Below are 21,191 nucleotides of genomic sequence, written 5' to 3'. Positions count from 1 at the left end.
TCAGGACCATGCACATAAGCCCCCAATGTAAGACAGAACACAGCACATCAGCTTTCCACGGTTCTCTGGCACTCGCTGCCTGGCTTTGTGATCGTGAAAGACATACTGAGCTTTCTTGACTTTGGGTCAAAGATCAGCAAGTGCTCCTTGGCATCTAGCTCCTGGAGCTGGGTCCTGACTGATCAATCTAGGGCCGCTGTCATGAGTCTAAACTGCCCAGTTTAGTGGCTCCATCAAAAAGGTGTGTTTTCAGAAGGTGCCACCTTCAACCTTGGAGGTGCACATGATAGCTTCTGGACCCCAGATAACCAAAAAAAAGTCTCCATGTTGCTGGTATGTTTTGAGAACCCTAGCTCTCGAACTCCAAGTCGGACCTGCTTGGGCCCACTGATCTCTGACTGTCAGTGAGGAACAGAGTTTGTCTCATGAATGACGAGACCCTGAGATCAAAGGAGGCAGAAGGAACTGCTTGGATATCATTTATTAATAAGGGATAAATAGAATGCTAATTAAGGCAGAGCCTGCAAGAAGGCAAATTCCCCAAGTAAAACTTTACAGAATGCTCCAGTGATTTCCATTTTAATTAAAAATGCATCACTCATTACAAATGACGGGACACTCCTTCCCAGTACAGGAGCTTCCTGAGATTCAGAACTGGCTCTGTCTTCCAAAGAAGATACAGAAGCAAAGAGCTGGCAGGGGGACCCATGCTAGGCTGGGCTGTGTCTCCCCTTAGTCTGTACCTGAGTTTCTATACCCTCACCGACTTGGGGCTCCTATGGTCTCTGTTCCCTTAGTCTTTAGGGCTGAAGTACAGCTGTGCCTCTTTTAACCAGGTTTCTACCATAGAGGCTCCGAGTCTGAGCTTTCCTAACTATTCCAACAGTTTTCTAATTCTTTGCCTTGTACTTGTCTCCCCTGCTTACCCCATGGCCACTGTCAAGTCACAGTCCACAGCATGACTGAGGGATCTAGCTTGAATCAAGCCCCTTCTACATCCTCTGCTGGTTCTGTGCAAACCACACCAACGACAGAAGCCCCAATTACTCAACATTCATTTGTAAAGGTTCACCTACTCCAAATGAGAAAATGGGCTCACGGACGTAGATTTCCTGGGCCAATTTTATGATGGGAAAGTAGCAGAATGAAGGGGTAGAAAGATGGATCAGCACTGGCTGTTCTTCCAGAGGACCCAGGTTCAGTTCCCAGCATCCGCATGGCAGCTTGTAATTATCTTTAACTCCAGTTCTGGGGGATTCAACCCACTTCTGCCCTCCATGGGCACTGCAAGCCCATGATACACAGACATATGTGTGGGCACACACTCATACACATAAAATAAAAAACAAGCAGATCTTTAAAGAAAAAGAGTAGCAGGGTGAGCACTGGATGCTGGCCCGAGAGTTACTTCCTTGGTTATCAGTGTGAACTGTCTTCATGGCTTCTTTTCTGTAAGGAATGAGATCTAGGTTCCTGCTATGGGGCAGTGCTCTCAAAGCTGGCCTCTTCTACTCCACCCTCACTCCCTGGGCTCCAGAAAGTTGTTTCAGAACCCCTGCAGCCCTGAGCCTTGTCCCCTTGGGCCTTTCCCAGGCCCGACGCCATCTATAATCCCCATATTTATCATACTTCATCAGATGCTTAGTGATTGTCTCTCACCTCCCACCCCACGCTGAGCTCTCTCCTTTCCTTCCTTGCTCAAATCCTTTTCTTATTTGCCCTGCATCCTGCTTTGCCTCCGCCCCTATGAGGCATCAAGCTCTTAGGGCCCATGGGCTGTACCCTTCACCTTGACATTGTTTTCTCTTCACAGAGTGCCATACCTGAGGTGGGTGCTAGAGCATGCTCACCCAAATCACTTGAACAACAATTAGCCATGCACTGCACTCTTGGGCACAGCAAGGCGTGGCTGATCTGTTTCTGCTCCCAGGGAGCATGTACTTGAGTCAGGGAGTTGAGCAAGAATCAAACAGGCAAACAAATGAAGTAGATGATACCAGAAGGTAGCTCGGACTCCTGGGCCCCCAAACAGAAGCACAATGGGGGAAACCGCTGGACACGCAAACGAAGGAACCCATAGCTGGCATCCTGTGAGTAAGAGTCCCAGATGAAATGAAAGCAGCCACACAGGTGAGGGCCTGGCAGGTAAAATGTCCTCGGACAGCGATGTACTTTCTCTAAGGAGAAAAAGCATCTGTCTGGAGAGGACAGACTGGTGACAGCTCTCAGAGCATTGTGGGAGGGCAGTTACAGGAAGACCCTGTCTCCAGTGTGGCTCAGCTCTCCCCATAGCTGTTACGGCAGCAGTACAGAAGGAGTGTCATCTCATTGGCCAGATGAGAACATGTGATCAGGTGACTCTGACCTGGATCTCACCCTTGTCCCCTCCAGATCTGGAGACCAGGATGCTTAGTGCTATGAATGCAGGTTCTGAAGACATATAAGGTCGTACCCTGGCTCCTCACTAGCTTGCTAAGGGACGTGGGACAAAGGATTTAACTCATCTGAGAAGGAGCACCGTGATGTTTTGAGGATCAGTGAGAGGAAGGTGTTATTACGTGTGTGGGTCTGAGGACATTATCTAGTCACCTAGAAATAATGCTCACTACTGAGAGTGAAATGACAGCAGCAGGGCCACAATGTGAAGGTCAGAGGAGTCAGCCCTCTCCTTCCATTGTGTGGGTTCCAGGGATCAAACTCAGGCCAGCAGGCTTGGTGGTGAGCACCTTCACTCGCTAAGCCATCCCTCTATTCTAGACCGCCTGGCTTTGATTGCCAACACTGAATTAGGAAACGTTTAGGGCACTGGATACATGGGTGATATCATTTTCCGAGAGTTAACTGAGAGGAGGAGACTTCACTCTCTGAGGGTATGTGCTACTATCCCATGGGCTGGGGCCTTGGTCTGAGTAAAAAGAGAACAGGGAGAAAGCCATCTGAATGCCAGCATTCACCTGCCTCTGCTTCCCGCACAACCATGATGTAAGCAAGAAGCCTCACATTCCTGCTGACACAACACACTCCCACCAGCGTGCTTTCTTCTTTCCCATATATCCTCTCTAACTGGAGCCAAAACTTGCCCTAAGTCTCTGCTTGTCAGGTAATTGGTCACAGTCATAATGGTAGCCAGCATGCCTGACAGTGGTAGAATTGGGAACGTGGGTTGAGGATTCTCAATTCAAAACTGACATCTGAATTGCTCCCAGGTCTGAGATGTTCTGAGCATCTACATGACACAGTAAAAACGTCCACACCATGAAACTTCGTTTCATACACAAATTATTTAAAAAAACTATATAAATTACCCCGACTATGGATATAGTATCTTTTTGAAATATAAATTCATCAGCTGAAAACTCATCAGCTATCTCACTGTGCACATGCAAAGATTCCAAAATTTCATTAAAAACACAAAACCTAAAAAACCCTTCTCGACCATCTTGATGAGGCTACTGAGTCTGTAACTCTAGAAATGGAAACTTCTCTGAACTCATTGGAGATAGAACACACTTTTCTTGTTTGAAAAAAATATTTACTCTGCACCTGAACAGATCATATTAGTAGAATATTCTTAAGTTTTGCATATAAAAAACGAGAGCTCTACATTTATAGTAGGAGATTTATGGTAAGGATTGGAAGGCTGTGAGACGGGTGCTTGCAAGTACTGGGAAGAGAGTCGCAGTCAGGTGACAGGCTCCCAAGGGGATATCTCCTACCGAAGGCCCCTGTTGTTTGTACGTTTCAGTGATAGCTGTCTTGGGAGAGGGACAAGCAGTCATGCCTGAATCTTCATGAAGTTTGATCATGCTTTTATCTCCCAAGAGGAGAATGGACGTCTGAATTCTCCTTCAGCTATTATGGCCACAGGGTAATTAAAGACAGAAAGGACATACATTCCATGGGGACCGTGTAAGGGTAGGGTCATGCATGGACACTAACATCAGGATGCTGGGAGGGAATTAGTGCTGTTCTCAGGCCATGCTTTGCAATGTCCACTGCTCCCTCTTTGTACCTGTTGGCAAGGCAGGGGTGTAAACAACAGAATGGTGTTAGCTCTCAGGTGTTCACCCAGAATGTCCTTATGTCCTCTGGTGTCCCACTGTCCACGAGGTTCAAGAATATATTTTCTGGACCACCGTCCTTCCAACAGCAGCCTCAGAAGGTCATTGAATATATGCTACGGCTATGTTTCAGCAAGGGAGAAGATGCAGACATCTTCAGGCAATGGCAGGGCAGGGCAGGGCAGGGCAGGGCAGGGCAAGGGTCCCAAGGAGACCTTCCCTGTCCATTACTAGATGAGAAGAGCAGGTAAGGGCAGGCTTTTCCCTGGTGGCATAGAGATCTCCAAAGTCACTAATTGTAAGGAAGCAAGACCCTCTTCCTAGTCTGTCTGTGGTCCCAGAAGTGTTGCGGACATGGTGGTCCTCACTGAGGGTGCCTCATACTTGAGGAACTTCCCAGCCTTGGCTTTGGGGTGGTTCCCTGTGTACATAGACTTGTCAGCACCTCCTTAAACAAGATGTATGGTTTCCACATCACTAGCAACAGACAGCAGGATTCACCTCCCTGGTCTGCACCTCTCTCTTCTGTTTCACTTGGATGGAGATGCAGATAGCTGAGAAGAAATCAACCCCAACTCTCAGAGAGAATATGAACTAGAATGGCTGTGGTGGAAACATGGCAGATCCTACACATTCCTGATAATCTGAAACATTCAGCGGGAGAGGCCACTAGAGACCAGCATGAGACTTCATCTTGGCTACTTGTCCATTTCTCCAAGGCATGTTAATGTCCCTCTGGGGTTCCCAATGCGGCCAGGTTAAGATCTAGCACTGATGCACTCAGTGCTATGGCATCCATGCTGGTGCTGGGCTCTGTACTTTGCCTTAAATTTATGGCCCAAACAGCAATGTGGATGCTAACTTGATATTTCTTTAATGGAGAAGCCAGTATCATTCACAGAGTAATAACCAGCCAGCCAATTCATACAACGGGATAATAGTAAGTGGGGAGGGGCTAAGAGGAAGTGGGGAGGGGCTAAGAGGAAGTGGGAGGGGCTAAGAGGAAGTGGGGAGGGGCTAACAGGAAGTAGGAAGGGGCTAATAGGAAGTGGGGAAGGTATCACTATAGTCTCTTACACAGAATTGTGTCATCCAACACTGTTCATGCATGCCAGGCACTAAATCCTAATTGTCTGCTAAACAAGGCCCAAGAGCCTAGACATGATGATTTTGAGTAAGAACTGTGAAAACCCAGATATGTCTGTTGAACTGTTGGGATGGCATTATCTGAGGGTGTTCTTAATGTTGAAGAGACTTTGAAAGTCGGATTCTGGAACCTCCTACCATAAACTTCAGAATCAAAATAAAACTAAATACCATAACACATAAAACAGAAAGTCTCCATATTAGAATAGAGATGGCCTACTTGGTCCAGTCATCCTAGGAGACTGCAGACATGGCCTGGCCCTTTTAGGCCCAGCCCCCATTGCTGGCACTGATGTCATCTGGCTGACTTCACAACAGCACCCTTAGAGATGGACTCTAGATCAATGAAAGCATCTACCATGCCAGACATGTGTGCCCTACTCCAGGCCTGCTGTGGAGCCAGGGTTCAGGCTCAGTGCCGGGCCATCTGTCATCGGGCACTGCTGTTAGCTGTTGTGCTGATGAACAAGGTTTGAACTCGAAGCAGGAAATGTACATTAGATGTAGACAATCTTGAAGCACTGTCCCCTTACAAACTGACACACCATCCACAACACAAAGGTAACAGTGGCCAAGTCACACCCAGTCCCCAGAAGGCGCTTGTCCTAATGGGCAGATGCTCCAAAGAGCCAAGAAGGTCTCCATCCAGAGGCGGCCCAGTCCTTGAGGTCACAGCCAAACAGGGGGGTTAGATAGGTGGACAAGGACAACAAGTACTATATGGGGGGTCTGGGCAAGAAGGTGGTCTTGAGGTGGGGATCTGGTCAACCCGGGTTATCTACAGACTTCCCAGGGGAAGCCCAGGAAGCCGAGTTAAATGTTAAACTGTATGAAGTGCAGAAGCTCTCCAGGGAAAGATCAGGACAGGGTGGTATGGCTGAGGGATCCAGACAGAGAGAACACAGTCCACTGCAGGGCCCAGGGAGGTGAGTGTGATCGGCTGAGAAGGAAGCAGGGTGACATGCAGAGAGTGAGGATGCTACAGAAGAAGGCAGGTGAGGCTGGGGGCGCTGGAGAGAAATTACTCCATAGACCATGGCCAAGTTTGGCTAAGCATAAGTTATAGCATTAGGTCGGCCAACATAAGATACAGCATTAGGTTAGTGCGGGGCTTTGGCCCCTATGGGTCTTGAGAGGAAGGGACTTGGGAGGTGGCCCCAAGTGTGGCAGATGTGTTAACCACTGTGTTAGAGAACCGCCATTTTAGACAAGGCAGGACTGGTGTTCTGACTTATCAAGCAACAAGGACTTGGCATCTCTCCATTTTCTGGGGAAGGGAACCTTAGCAGTCTGAGAGGTGAGAAAGGGCAGAGCTCAGATGCAGATCCCCATGAGGAGCCTGACTTAGACCTCATGGTGCACACATCATGGGAGGCTGCTTCCTTCCTGGTAGAGGGAACAGCCTGTGTATGTGTGAGGAAGGAGGATGTCTGAAAGCACCAGAGGGCAGGCATGAAGTGGTTTCCACTGGTCAGCAGTGTGTGTGGGCTCGCAGAGGACTGTGGTCTGGGTGCGACTTAGCCACTGTTAATTTTGTGTTCTAGAGGATGTGTTAGTTCATAAGGCGACAGCGACAGTACTTCAAGGCTGTGTCTACCTCAAGCTCAGGGTGATAGTCTACAGAGTGACACTGGTCCAACAAGCCTTGGAGCTCAAAAGCCTTTATCTGACATTCCCAGGCTTCAGTTGTTCTCACGGAAACTGCATTCTAACATCTTTCTGTGAATGGCATTACACTCATAAAGACAATATGAATAAACTCGTACCTCACCCAGTCCTTGTGCCCAGATGGTAAACTATGAGACCCCAGATGTAGGTTGGTTGAATTAATTTACATGGATATGGTTAAGTAGCCGGACGACAGCCGATATCTATTTTTGCTCTAGCTGGCCTGGTACTCATTCTGTGTCACCCATGGCAACCCTCTTGCCTCAGCCTCCTGGATGCCGGCATTGAAAACATGCACCACCATGGGCAGCTGTGACCCTGATCTTGTCACCATCAGGAGATCCCCATGAAGTAAAATGCAGATAATAACTCTCCCATCTTCAACAAACAAAACAACAACAACAACAACAACAACAATAACAATAACAACAAGAAGACACAACTCCCTTATCCGATGTTTCATGATTTTTCTCCAATTCAGGGAAATTGCCTTGAAGAAACAGAAGGTAATCTCAGTGCCTAAAATCAATGACTGTGGTTGCGAATGGGTGACAGTGTCTGTCAGAGACTGGGCATACACTGTGAGAAGCTGGGGGGCCTCAGGGGTTCTGGCCAGGGCCAGGGTAGCTAGGGATGCCCCAGCTATGAGGAAGGCAAAAAGCTGGGTCACCACTGTGGGTGTCCCCTTCCTGAGGAACCCTGTCAACTCCATGAGGAGGAAGCTGCATCTTCTCTGTCAATCAGCCAATGAGAAGCCTGTGGAGGCTATGCTCCTTTAATCAAAGAAACAGGAGCTCTCTGAACCAGCTCTTGCTATGGCTCTACCCATGGCCTCTGTAGGCCTCTGTGTGGCTGTGCCTGGATTGTATTGTCCACTTGAGCTGAGGATCCCGCATGTTCCCAAGTCCTAAGAAACTCTGAGACTGCTCTGGGAAGAAGACCTCACTTGCCAGACCAAGAAACTGGGACCCCATGGTTATCCAAGATATTCAGCAAGGTGACTACTGCACAAACACTGAAACCCCAGCTTTATCCCTCTCTCAGTCTGTCTCTCACAACAGGAGTAAGAGGTGACAGTTGGCTGGGGCTCTTTACAAAAGTGACCAGATGGTAATGGGCAAAGAGAAAGGAAGACTTGGGCTTGACCCCCAAGGTACAAGGCTGGGCAGAACAGCCTCAGGTTTTCATCTTTGTTAGGGCACCTTCAGATAGGGTTTCTATCCCTGGTCCTGTCCTTGCTCCCTCTGGAGGGTGTGGTAGAGAGCAGAGACAAAGTGTGGAGCCCAGCCATCACTCATTAGTCTAAGCACTGGTTATTAATGGAGAGCTGTGCCCGCCATCACATAAAAAGCAAGGGTTGAGGAGAACTAGACAGGCGAGGACATCCTTAGGAAGGGATGCTAAGAAACGTCCTCCACCAGAAGCACTTGGATGCAGTTTAATTTCATTGTTCTATCCCCAGAGAGGTGATTATTCTTCTCAGACATTACAGGGGAGGAAGTACAGACCCAGAGACCAAGAGGCCATAGCTGGTGAGCCAGCTTCCCTTTTACAGTAGATTCAGGACCTTGGTCTACGCAGCTTGGCGACCGAGGCTGCTGGGCCCTGGGTAGCAAACCTTCAGAAGGAATTATGTGCCACTTTGAGAGTCAGCTGAGTCACTCAGTCATCCTTTTGGCCACAAGCTCCCTGACAGGCAGTGTGATTGATTTACACCAAGGATGTCATTAGGGCCTGGGAGAAAGAAAGGCAAGGCTCAGTGTAGATTCTACCCCTCCATCCCAGAGTCACACAGAGAGCATACTGCACAAGTCAGGGGGGTCTTGAAGGGATTCCGTGGCTGGCCTGCAATCCCTTCCCTAGCCCCCCTCTCGAGGTGCAGCCATAGCTCCTGGGGAGGGCCTGGGGAACTGTAAAATCCCATTTGCCACAATTAGCAGAAGATTAATGAGATGCAGCAGCAGCAGTCTCTGCTCCCTGGAGGCCCGCACCTCTGTTTCCTGCCAGCACCAGCTTGGGATAGGAAGCAGCCAAGCACCTGGTACCCAGCGCACCTGGGGACGTGCCACTGGTCCTGCTGGGGACGAAGCATTTTCCCGCTCCGCTTTCTTGAGATACCTTGGTATTTGCTATTACTGGCCCGCTCATGCCCTGCCCAAGGAGCCCCTCGTGGTCTATAGAGAAAAGTGAAATAGGGGAGGGGCCCTGAAGGGTGGGGAAGGAGAGAAGTGGGAGACACTGAAAGTCTGGAGGAGGCATGGAGTGGGCAGAGCAGGGGAATAGGTACTGTGGTCAGCACAGAGGCCCAGGACCAGGTCAGACTGGACAGATGAGGCAGACCGTCAGGTCGGTCTTGTAGAATGGCTGTGGCATGGGTTTTGCCATGGGCTTGGTGTGATTCCTTCTCTTCTACACTGGAGGCCCTCTAACACTTCGTTAGATTTTGGTAGCACTTTGAAAACTCATCTGTACTGAGCAAGACACCCTGACCAGGAGCAAGGGATACTTTCAACTGTAAAATTGTGTGTGTGTGTGTGTGTGTGTGTGTGTGTGTGTGTGTGTGTGTGTGTGTTAAAATGCCAATGCCTGCTGGTGTAAGGACACATCACACTGAAGCAGCCCAGCCCTTGCCATGCATGCTCTACAAAGCCTGCACCATGGAGGATAGCCCAGCTCCTGGTGCCCTTTGGTGCAGCAAAAATAAAAGGACCTTTGGGTCCTCAGGCCCAAAGTGAAGAATAGAGAAGGTCTCAACCAGGTTCCCTCCTGCTCAGTTAGCCAAGTGTGCTTTGTGTAGCTCAAAATAAATACAACCCCAAGGGCAGGCTTGTGGGGCAGCTGATGGCCCAGTGTGCATCCCAGACTTCAGCATCAGCATCCCCCGGGGGCCTTATGTCTCCCTGACTCGTCAGGCCTCTGGTGCCCACACAGCTAACTTGATCCTCTGTGGGTCCATGTGCTTCCGAAGGTTCTTTTCTGGGCCTGGTCATTTCTGAGTCAACAGACTGCAGCCCCAGGACCAGGTCTGCTGATGTAAGACGGGAGGAGCCCATGGAGCATGTGTACGCTGGGCTGATGGTCTGCAGGATAGGAACAGCCAGGGGAACCTCCTGGATGCTGGAATTATTCCCACAGTTCTAGAGGCTGAAGTCCCAGAGTGGGGTTGTTGCCACCGGCAGGTTCTGGGGCTGCCTTACAGATTGATCTCTCTACTGAGTTTTCATGGAAGAGTTGGGAAATGCTCTAGAGTCTTTTCATTGCCTTATCTCCTTGGGAAAAGGTTGGGAGTTAGGATCTGAATGTGTTAATTTGGTGCGGAGTGCAAACATCCAGTCCATTGTCATTATGGTGATTAAAACAGTATTTATTCTCCTGTTTCTTTCGAAAAGTACACAGGTGGGCAAGTCAGGCATGACTTCTGATTTCATCAAATGTACCGTTTTGTCAGGAGAGGAATGTTAAATCACTAAATGTTTGTTGAAAGATCAAACAAATGAGGGACTTACAAGATTAATAACTGCTGTGAAGGGGGTTGGGGATTTAGCTCAGTGGTAGAGCGCTTGCCTAGCAAGCGCAAGGCCCTGGGTTCGGTCCCCAGCTCCGAAAAAAAAAAAAAATAACTGCTGTGAAGGAAATGCCCAACCAAGCGGGAAGATGGGTATCTGCCACAACTGCAGACATTCACACACACACACACACACACACACACACACACACACACACACACACACAGATACACACACACACACGCACATACATACACATAAACATACACACAAACACACACACACAGAGACACACACATACATACACATAAACATACACACAAACACACACACACAAACACATACACAAACACACACACACAGAGACACACACACAGGCACAGACACACCCATACACACAGAAACACACACACATACACACAGATACACACACACAGAGACACATGCACACACAGACACACACAGACACACACACACAAACACACACACATACATACACACAAACACACACAGAGACACACACAAACATACACACAAACACACACACAGACACACACACACAGATACACACACACACAGACACACACACATACATACACACAAACACACACACAGACACACACACAAACATACACACAAACACACACAGACACACACACAGACACACACACACACACAGACACACACACAGATACACACACACAGACACACACACACATACATACACACAAACACACACAGAGACACACACACAAACATACACACAAACACACACAGACACATACATACACACAAACACACACAGAGACACACACACAAACATACACACAAACACACACAGACACACACACAGACACACACACATACACAGACACACACACATACACAGAGACACACACAAACACACACACAAACACACACACAGACACACACAGACACAGACACACACACAGACACACACACACAAACATACACACAAACACACACAGAGACACACACACAGACACAGACACACACACACATACATACACACAAACACACACAGAGACACACACAAACATACACACAAACACACACACAGACACACACATACACAGACACACACAGACACACACACAGACACACACACACATACATACACACACACACAAACATACACACAAACACACAGACACACACAGACATACACATAAACATACACATAAACATACATACAGACACACACATACACAGACACACACACACAGACACACACATACACAGACACACACATACACAGACACACACACACAGAGACACACACACAAACACATACACACACACGCACACACACACACCCTACTCTAAGACAGACCAGACCAGGATTTGAAAGGCATGCTGGTGTACTCCAAATGCAGACCAGAGCCATGAGGTTTGATCAGAAAGAGATGGGTCAGGGGAGCATCTCAAGACTAGCCCTGCAGCACAGAGGTGAAGTCATCCACCTGGGGTGACAGCTGGAGAGCCATGGAATGTGAAGAGCGGTTGGGCAGAGCATGTGAGAGGTTGAGTTGAGTCACTAGAAGCTGTGAGTCCCTAGCACAGGAACGATAAGGGCAGAAAGTACAGCAGTGTTAGTGTAGGGGATCTGGGCAGCTCATCACTGCACAGCTTCCCATGGTGCCTTGCATGGCCTTAGCCATGTGGGGTGATAGCAGGTCTTCCTCCCAAGGCTTAGGGTGAGCATGTGTGCAGTGCCCCCTGGCATGTGTGTGAGCTTGCATTCTGCCAGCTTGCCTGAGGTCCCCTCTCAGGGCACTTAACACCCTTTGTGTTGTTCTTTGCCTGGCTTCCCCGGCAGCCTGAGTGAGTTCTTTAAGCTCTTGGAGAGCAGGAATGCTTTGCTTTTCACTCCCTGTGCATCCTCAACACCCAGCATGGGTTGCAAAGTCACAGAACATTAACTATAGGAACAGAACTGGAATGGCCAGATGAATGATGTGCTCTAGAGGCTAATCTGTTATCAAAGCTGATCCCTCACAGGAGGGGTAGCTGCTGGAGACAAGAGATTTCCCTAAAACCTGGATCATGTTTATGCAGAGAACCAGCCCAGGAAATAGGAATTTGTCCGGTAGCCCAGCCTGCTACCCAGAACCCTTTAAGCCCTTTGACTCCTTGTGAGGTGGGACATACAGAACTGAGGGGCATGTTCTGGGGGCAATGTGACAAACGCAAGGTCTCAAAGACAAAGGGAGTGAGTGGCATCCCTCAGCCACAGGGAAGGTGCACTCTGACCATGCCATCATCTTCTCGGTGGGATGACAGAGCTTAGGGTCTCCTATCCATGGGAGCTGCAATGGAAATTGCTCCGTATGATGTCTGTAAGAGCAAACCCAGAGGAAAGGGGCATTAGAGAGCTATCAGCTGTTAAGAGTGCGATGAGAAAACGCTGGCTAAGCTGTAGGCGAAGGGTGTGTTGGTGTACGGCTGAGGTCTCACTGCACCGTTGAAAATGGAGACATTACAGTTGTCTTGCTCCAGGTGCTCAGAAGGTAAACTCAGGGTGGACTAGTGCAGAGCCAGACCCGATAACTTCCAGAATCCGGTGCCAGGCTGTGTGATGGTCACAGTATTTTCAGGAAAAATATAGGCCAGCTGAGACTAGGGAGAGACTTGTGCTGGTTTCTGAAACCAAATCAAGTGCCACATGCTGGTGGCTAAGAGCAGCGGTGGCTGTCTTGTAACAAATAGGAGGGGCCAGCGGTTCGAAGCTAAGGTGGCCACTTGGAGGAGGTACTGGGTGGATCCTCCTTTGCCTTGTCCTAACTTCAGCCATCCTTGATACTGCTCGGTTTACAGCAGTAGCAGGCCAGCCTCCACCTCCTTGTCACACAGACACCGATGGCAGCTGGTAAGGGCTGGCTCTCCTGTAAAGTAGCCCGGTTTTTAATGAGAACAGTTGTGACACCCGTTTCAAGTGAGATCAAGTCTGAAGCAACAGGAATTAGGACCTCGAGTTACCTCTTGGGACACACAATTAAACCCACATTAGTTGATGGGAGAGAGAGAGAGAAAAAAATCTCAGCCCTCCTAAATAATGTTGTAAATCCATTTGTATCCGGTGTCTCTGTGCACTAACTGGCCCATGGGTGACTGTTTGCATTCACAAGGTTCCTCCTCAGGGTCATAGCCCCAGCTTGTCTCACCTGTAGAGACTCTGTAGGGGAGGGGATAAGGAGAGCAGCATGGCTACCACCCAGGGTGCCACCACCCTGGGATTTGACTTAGCAATCAGACCTTCCCCAGGGACATAAGCTCTCCACATAAATAAACTTTCTGACATGACTCCAGGCGTCACACACTTCGCTGGCTCTAAGACCCTCTCTGGTTCATCCTGACGGGACTCGGGCTGTCACACACTTCGCTGGCTCTCGGGCCCTCTTTGGTCTCAGCCTCTTCTGTTGGATAACACTCCTGATAGAACACACCATGGATGACAGGACAGAACGGAGAGAGGCGTGAAAGTCACGAAGCAAGTCAGCGGTAATGACAACTGTGTCGTTGATGCAGCAGAACCAAGTCTCACCTTTCAGATCAAGGTGCCTGATTAGCACACTTGTCGTGTACTATCTATAAAAAGCACCCTCAGAAACCACGAGGCCTGGCACCCCACCTCTCTGGCCCCCCGCCCAGGTGGCAGTGTGAGCAGAACTATTTATGGCTCTTTCCGCACTCTGGATTTTCAAGCAAAGCTGTCACCTATTACAAGGTAACTAAAGGGACTTTTTCACTTTTCATGGGCTCCAGGCTGTCCCCACTTAGTAGGTGACACAGTTCTGGGGTCATGGCACCTGCATCTGGTTACTGAGCTTTGTGGTATGACAGAAGTTTGGTGGCAGCTGATGAAGGACCGGGGGCGGGGGTCAGGCATTGGTCCCAAGGCACACAAGTGGCTAACAATCTTCGGCATGGACAAACGGGAGGCCCAGGCGTGTCCAGCATGCTTTGCGGCTTGTTTCCTGGCCAAAGGTGAAATATAAGAGTTGCTTGAACCTATCTTGGAACTGCTTGTCAATTCAAATGGGCTGTGTTACCTGATCTGAGCTAGTCAGGCTTCCTAAAGTCAAGTGTGAGTCTAGGTACTTGACTGGTGATTTTAGCTTCCTGTAGGCCTGGATGCTATCCCTTTCCCTCCCTTCTCCTCTCTGCTCTCTGTATGTAGCCACTGGGCTACTCAGGGTAGGTTTCTCTGTAGCTCCCACTGTACCCACTTCCCAGTGTCTTCTCCCGGGACAGCACATTCCAGTCTCAGACTTCTTGTTTCAGCCTTTGGGAGAAAGCTGTCTGCTATGGTTTCACGAACATTGAGCAGTAGACTAGGCTATTTTCCCTGGAGCCCATGGACCCCTCCTAGCAGACCAGACACCCTTCCCTCTCCATCCCTTGGGAGGGGTACTATCTCTGTCTCCCAGTCAAACTTCATGGGGACAGATATCTCCAGGGAGCAGAGTGGCTTGGTGAAAGAGAGGAGAACAGTTTGTCTATTTCTCTTGGAATCTGCCCAGGTGATGCAATGTCATTGACTGGGCTAGGGTTCAAAAGGCATTAATTAGGCAGAGACCCCGGAGGGCGGTGTGCACAGTCCTGGCTACAGACTCCAGAATATGCTGTTACTGGCTACGTCCATTCTTACTTGGCAAGGGGTCTTTGGACCAGATTTTGTTTTTCAGTCTGGGCTTAATGTGCAAAGCACCCTGGGTCAGAATCAAAGGCTGGTGTCTGGCCAGATGGCAGGGCTTGAGGTTAGGAAGGGACTGCACAGCTCTAGAGGATCCATAGTGGTGAGGGCGACCAGGGGGACTCAGCATTGGAGAACCCAGAGCTGAGTGACAGAGGGCAGAGGGAGGTACGTTTCTCTCTGGTGCCACATGCCAGGCCTGCACAGAAGTGGCAAGGAACAGCAATATTCCTTGTTGAGCAGGAAAGAGTGCCTACTTCTTGAGGCCCTATCAACTAGAAAGCAGGAGGGTCAGATTCTCACTGCTCAGCAGCGGTCCTCCCAGGGCCACCCTGCATTGACACCAATACCATCTATCAACTTTATGCTGCCCAAGTCTCAGGCCTTTCTGTGTAAGGTATATGATTCAATGTTATTTTTATTTTCAGTCTGCAGACATCGCCACGATCAATTTTAGAATATATTTGTTACCGTCTCTCCCCTAAATCTGTACCCTGAGTAATCACAAGCTTTTATTCCTCTCTGCCTCCCAAATCTAGGCACCTTGGCATATCTCCTCTCTGTTTCAAGAGGCTGGGCTGCTGGGCTTTCACAGCATTCCTAGAGTCTGGTTTCAGCACCCTAGGACCTGTCCATGGGGACCATGGTGCAGCTGGATGTCTGGGAAGTTGGATGAGGACACAGGTCCACAGCATTGCTGACTCCTTATCTATACCAATCCCATCCTCCCCTGCTCCCAGTGTCCTGTTTATTCTCTGGTGACACCTCTAGACAGACAGTATCCACAGACATAGAGGCCAGGATCAGGGTGGTTTTGCCAGTTCCTTGCTGTGGGACCTTAACAGGTCTCTAAACCCTTGTGGACCTATTCCTCAGGTACACACTAAGATCCCTCCAGGAAGTCCTCCTCCTATCCTTGCATGGGGCTCTGCTGAGATAGATGTGTGAACTCACTGCCAACACAGAGCCATGTGCACCTAACCTACTTAGAACCCCAGTTCTTTGAAACACACCGAACAGTGAAAAGCTCATTTTCCTACCGTACTGACCCTAAGCCCTCCTTCTGCTCAGCTCTGCCCTCAATGTCTTGCCATGGATGCCTAGCTCCAGAGCCGAAGAGAACCACCATAAATCTCCAGAGAGGAGTGACCCTCCCCACAGTTCCCAACAAAAGGGCAAACCAACCAATTGACCCTGGGCTGGGCACGACGTCATCCAATGACCTCCACCACATGATGTACTCTCTGTTGTCTGGACTCTCCTGGGATAAGCAGTGGGTGGGGACTGTCCTCAGTGAGGGCCTGGCTCTGTTACGCCACCTTCATTGCCACGGTCCACCCTCCTGTTCACCAGTTTCTCCCCTTGCACAATTTACAATGGGAAGACAGAACTGGAACTACCTGAGTCAAGGCCTGGGATGAACAACAATGCCTCAGCTACCCCAAGTCATCCTGCTGATCCAGTCATTACTACTTTGAGACAAGGTCACATGGATTCTTGGCTGGCTTCAAATTCATTGTGTGATCGAGTATGGCCTTGAAATTCTGATTTTCCCGCTACCATCTCCCCAGTGCTAGAGTCACAGGTGCGTGCCACCATGCCCTGAAAAAAATATTATGTATTGTCAGAGAGAGGCAAAAAGCTTCGGCGAAGAGCACTGTGTTGGCAGAGAGGTTCCACCGCCTCTCTGTTCCTCAGTTTCCTCATGCTAAAAATAAACATAAAAGAATGTCAAGTTCATGGTGTAGCCAAGGAGTAATGAGTTCCAGCTCTGATCAGTGCCTGGGGAGGGGGGGAAATCAGAACCATAGACCCACTGGGGGGAAGGGGTTCAGAACCAGGCTGAGCAGCTTTCCAGGAACCTTCGCAGTCCCAGACCACTGCTGCTCTTCTTCCTTCTGCTTTCCCCCTTGTCTGCTTCCCGTTCTGTTATCTCCCAGACTTACAAAGTAGCCCCCTGCTTTCTTCGTGGTAACAGATTGCAACTGCAGAAGTTAAAGACTTGAGAGCTGGACCCGTTGTCTCAGAGGTAGGATGCTTGCCGAATGCAAGCAAAACCCTGGGCTCCATTTCCAGCACAGCATACCCACTTCTTTTTTGTTTTCCCTTTTGAAAAAGTGAAATCCCCCCATCTCCTCCTGTAGAATGCAAATGTTCAGGAGAAGGGTGAGACCAGAGATGAGTGAAGACCCGGAGACCCAGTCCCCAGGGTGATTCTCTGCCCGCAAGGCCCAGCTTACCACATTTCTTTCTTGTTGAATGTTTAAGGCAAGATTAAAGTAACCCCAGCGAACGTCGGTGACCCCATTGCCTGGTGCCGGGGAATAGAATTCCATTCCTTCCTTTGAGTTTTAGGAGCAGTGGTTCCAAGGCTTCAGGGGAATCACAGATAAAATAGGAAGAACCAGGGAAGGGAGGTGGGGCGGCTGATCATCTCCCACCTCGCCCGTGGCTGCTGTTACCATTTATCACAGTCCCTGCCTTTGCCTTGGAAAAGCATCTGGTGACAGTGAGTTGAATAAATATCCCAGCCAGCCCTGGGAACAGCCTGGCTCAGCCATCTAGAAACTGCATTTGCATACAGCTCCTCCTTGATCTTTACTGTGGAGCAGCACAGGGGCTGAGCAAGATGGTGCGGCGTCCCCCACCCCCGGGGTACATGGGACAGGACATCTGAGCCCAAACTCCTTGATATTTCTATTCCCCAAGGGCGGCTACTTCATCTAGGAGATTGAAGCTGCAGCCTCAGCTAATGACACAGTTCTCCTTCATCCAAGAGGATGCTGAGCACTAGCAAGCACTCAGGCACGCAGATGTACACATGGGCAGCAGGAGTCCAGACCTCAGGAAGAGAATGACCAGGTTGGAAGTGACTTTCAGGGTTGTCTGACTCACTTGCCCCTATCCTATCCTCATTTGACAGAAGAAACTGGGAAACCCGCAGTAAGGATCAGACCGGCATTAACATCCACCCCGACTCTTGGCCCTTCATGGAGAACTTCATGTGAGATCCTGGCCCTGAGACACAGTGGCTGTCCTTTCCCTGCATCCTCTGCACACTGCCATGTGGGCTGCTCTCCCCACCCCTCACTCTCAGCTCCGTGCATCACTGGTGAAAGTCTCCATTCGTCTGTGAATACCCCTTATTCAGGGAAGTCATCCTGATCACCCCCAGCCTAGGTGTTGGCGCTCTCCTGAACACTTAGTGGGACCACAGACCCCCCACTGAACACCGAAGAGGCTGGAAGGGCCACAGAGGGTCCGGATTCCTGTTGCACAGGGTGGGGCTGTGTAGGACCTCACTCACTTATTCACGTATTCAACAAATGTGGCCAGCCGTTGTTGGAGGCGTTTGTCGATTCGAGAGTGAATAAAACATTCGTGAGCAAAGACTGATCCGAGCCAATCACTGTCTTCACAACTGGCTAATGCAAATCCTAGCAAGTGACTGGACCAGCAGTTAGGTACAAGTTGATAACAGGTGGGCTTAACACCTGGGATGGGGTGATCAGGATGACTTCCCTGAATGAGGACTATTTACAGTCCCACAGAAGGATGGAGAATTTCACCAGTGATGCATGGAGCCCAGAGTGAGGGAAGGGGAGTGCAGCCCGGGTGACATTTGCAAAGGCCCAAGCTGCTTGTCAGACCACAGGAAGTGCACTGCATTGGCAGCAGTGGAAGGGGCTGGTTTGCACCTCTGCTTAGTGCCTGTAGTTGTTTAGTTTGCAGGGGGACAAGGTGGGGGGCCCCAGAGCCCTGGGAGGAAGTACCCTGCAGTGAGTAGCAAAGAGTCGGGCTGTGCATGCAGACCCTCCTCCCAAATTATCCTGTATGGAGATCTAGCCTTCAGATCAGACAAAGGTCGGAGTTATTGCAGCTCCAGAGGAGTCAGTGGGATGGGCTTTAACGGAACCCCTGACCCTTGCACAGCCCCACCAGTATAGCCTATTTTAACACCTGCCCCTCCAGCCTGCCCCGCCTCCTGGGGGCGGAGTCTGCTGGTTGTCTCATCATGGATGGAACTTCCAGAGTCAAAGGGAAGACCAGAAGACTCTGTATCTCTTAGCCTCCATGTCACCATTAATCTTCCCCCGCCCCCAGAAGCTCTGGGCATGACAGTTAAGAGCTCCAGAGACAGACTCCTTTATTTAGAATCCAGACAGTGCTATCACTAGCTGGGTGACCTCAGGCGAGTCTCTCAAACACTCTGTGTCCTGTTTATAAAACGAGGACGGCAGTTTCCTCACTGGTGGGTTTGTTCTGAGGACTAGATGAGCCAATGTGTTTGTACATAGGTCTCCAGGTGAAGCCTACGAGCTTAATCAAGCTCATTTCTTTAATATTGGCAGTATCATGACATTGTTATACCCACAGGTCTGGTCTAGAAACTGAGCCAAGCCTTCCATACACTTCATGCCTAAGCTCCCATGAATCTGACAGACATATTCCCATTTTCTAAATGAGGAAATGGGCTCTCAGGAATTCAACAGCACAGCTATTCAGTGACTGAGAGAGGATTCAACTTTGCTCTCTTGAAGCAGCCTCCCTCTAGATTCCTATCCCCAATTAGCTGCTTCCCAGCAGAATCCCCTAAAACCATGTTATTAACCGCAAACAGGAGCTTGGCATCCACTACCTGCAGTTGGTTTGCAGACTTCTCAATAGCTTGTCTTGCCCCTGGAGAACTCTCCAGGGGAGCTTCATTAGCATACAATTCTTTGGGGGGAAATGAGACAACAGCTGGCCCTGCCAATCTCCATGGCAACACTCCAGTAACTACAGACTCCAGTCAACAGGAAACATTTATATATACACACAGGCTCGATAGGTACACTTAACTGCAATATTATACATCCATAGACTTCTTGTTGATGAGTTTCTGGGGTTCAAAAATCCCTGTTCCTTATTGGATGTGTCAAAGACATCAGTAAACTGGTACCAGGAAGGAAGAGTGCATCACAGAGAGATTATCCCACACTGGCTTCAAGTACTTCTCTGTGTCAGTGAGCCACTGAGGAGCCAGGCCAGCCTTGCAGACATGTGACCTGTGCCAGTGTTCACCTGGGCCTTGTGCTAGGAAAGGCTGGACTTAGTTCTTCCTGGAGCCATCCTGAAATTCTGAATGCTGTTTGAACAGGAAGTTTTGCTTGTCCACCTTGTAGTGTGTCCCCACAGTTCGTGGACAGTCCTGGGTGAGAAGGGACAATGGAGGGATATGTATGCCTCTACTCCTGGTCTACATCACCTTTTTTTTTTTCTCCCTCTGAGCTCTACTAAGTCACCCAGTGTTCCAACTCAAGAGCTCCACATTGTCAAAACTCGATGTTCTTTCCGGTTGTGGTCTTCCACAGGTTCTCCTGTTTCAACACTTGGTACCCAGCTGGGGGCATTGTTTTGGATGATTGTGGAACCTCTAGGAGGTGGAACCTTGCTGGAGGAAGTTGGTCTCTGGGGGAGAGACCTGAGGATGTACAGCCCAGTCCAACTTCCTGGCTGCTGATTACGGATACAATGTAACCAGCCTACCTCACCTGTCATGGTGGACATGTATCCCTTCTTATATTCTGAGCCCAAATGAACTCTTTCTTCCTTAAATCTTTTTTTGTCCTGTGTTTTGTTAGAGTCATGAGAAAAGTCACTAAGATGTTTCCGATGGAAGATGAAATACAGTTATGCCAATGTCACCAGAATCAAGTGTGAACTCTCCCTTCGAGGCACAAGACTCTGCACTCTATTGGAACTGATCTTGTTTCCAGTATGGATGATGATGGACAGGTACAATTGACCTTATTTCACAGCTGGAGATAATGAAGTCCAGTCACTTGTGTAAGGTCACCCAGTACATCAGATACAAAACTGAAGAACCTCTTTAGAGGCTCTGGGCCAACTTCCAACACTTTACTCATCCATCCAGGCTGTTGCTGTGCTTGACTTAAGCCCAGCATACTTCATGACATCCAGTCAGTTGTCCTCCTATTACCACCACTCCCCAAACCCAGTTTATGCAAGACTAAGAAATCTTGGGGGTGGGTGATTCCACAGTTTCTGTTAAGTTTACAAAGTTATCTTCGGTATGAAAAAGGCCCACCA

At 49.3% G+C, this 21,191-nt stretch overlaps 1 protein-coding gene, 2 long non-coding RNA genes and 1 pseudogene across 4 annotated transcripts in view; 2 read left to right on the top strand and 2 right to left on the bottom strand.

Moving 5' to 3' along the window:
• Nav2 (neuron navigator 2) overlaps positions 1 to 21,191 on the bottom strand; it is a 658,517-nt gene that overhangs the window by 510,838 nt on the left and 126,488 nt on the right. The gene's annotated exons all lie outside the window — the stretch shown is intronic.
• Positions 1 to 21,191, top strand: part of LOC147996810 (uncharacterized) — a 42,801-nt gene that overhangs the window by 14,748 nt on the left and 6,862 nt on the right. The window contains exon 2 of the long non-coding RNA XR_015651650.1: positions 20,723 to 20,876. This is a non-coding gene — a long non-coding RNA (uncharacterized LOC147996810). The remainder of the gene's footprint in view (positions 1 to 20,722; positions 20,877 to 21,191) is intronic.
• On the bottom strand, positions 8,820 to 11,860 carry LOC134483127 (uncharacterized; annotated as a pseudogene).
• On the top strand, positions 14,092 to 16,838 carry LOC147996811 (uncharacterized). Its single transcript, XR_015651647.1, has 2 exons — positions 14,092 to 14,129; positions 16,170 to 16,838. It is a non-coding gene; the product is annotated as an uncharacterized LOC147996811 (long non-coding RNA).

Source organism: Rattus norvegicus, chromosome 1 (genome assembly GCF_021556685.1).
Source record: "Rattus norvegicus strain SHRSP/BbbUtx chromosome 1, alternate assembly SHRSP_T2T, whole genome shotgun sequence".
NCBI classification, from domain to species: Eukaryota; Metazoa; Chordata; class Mammalia; order Rodentia; family Muridae; genus Rattus; species Rattus norvegicus.
The sequence above is the reverse complement of the archived record's forward strand: the minus strand, read 5'-3'. Positions and strand labels throughout refer to the sequence as shown.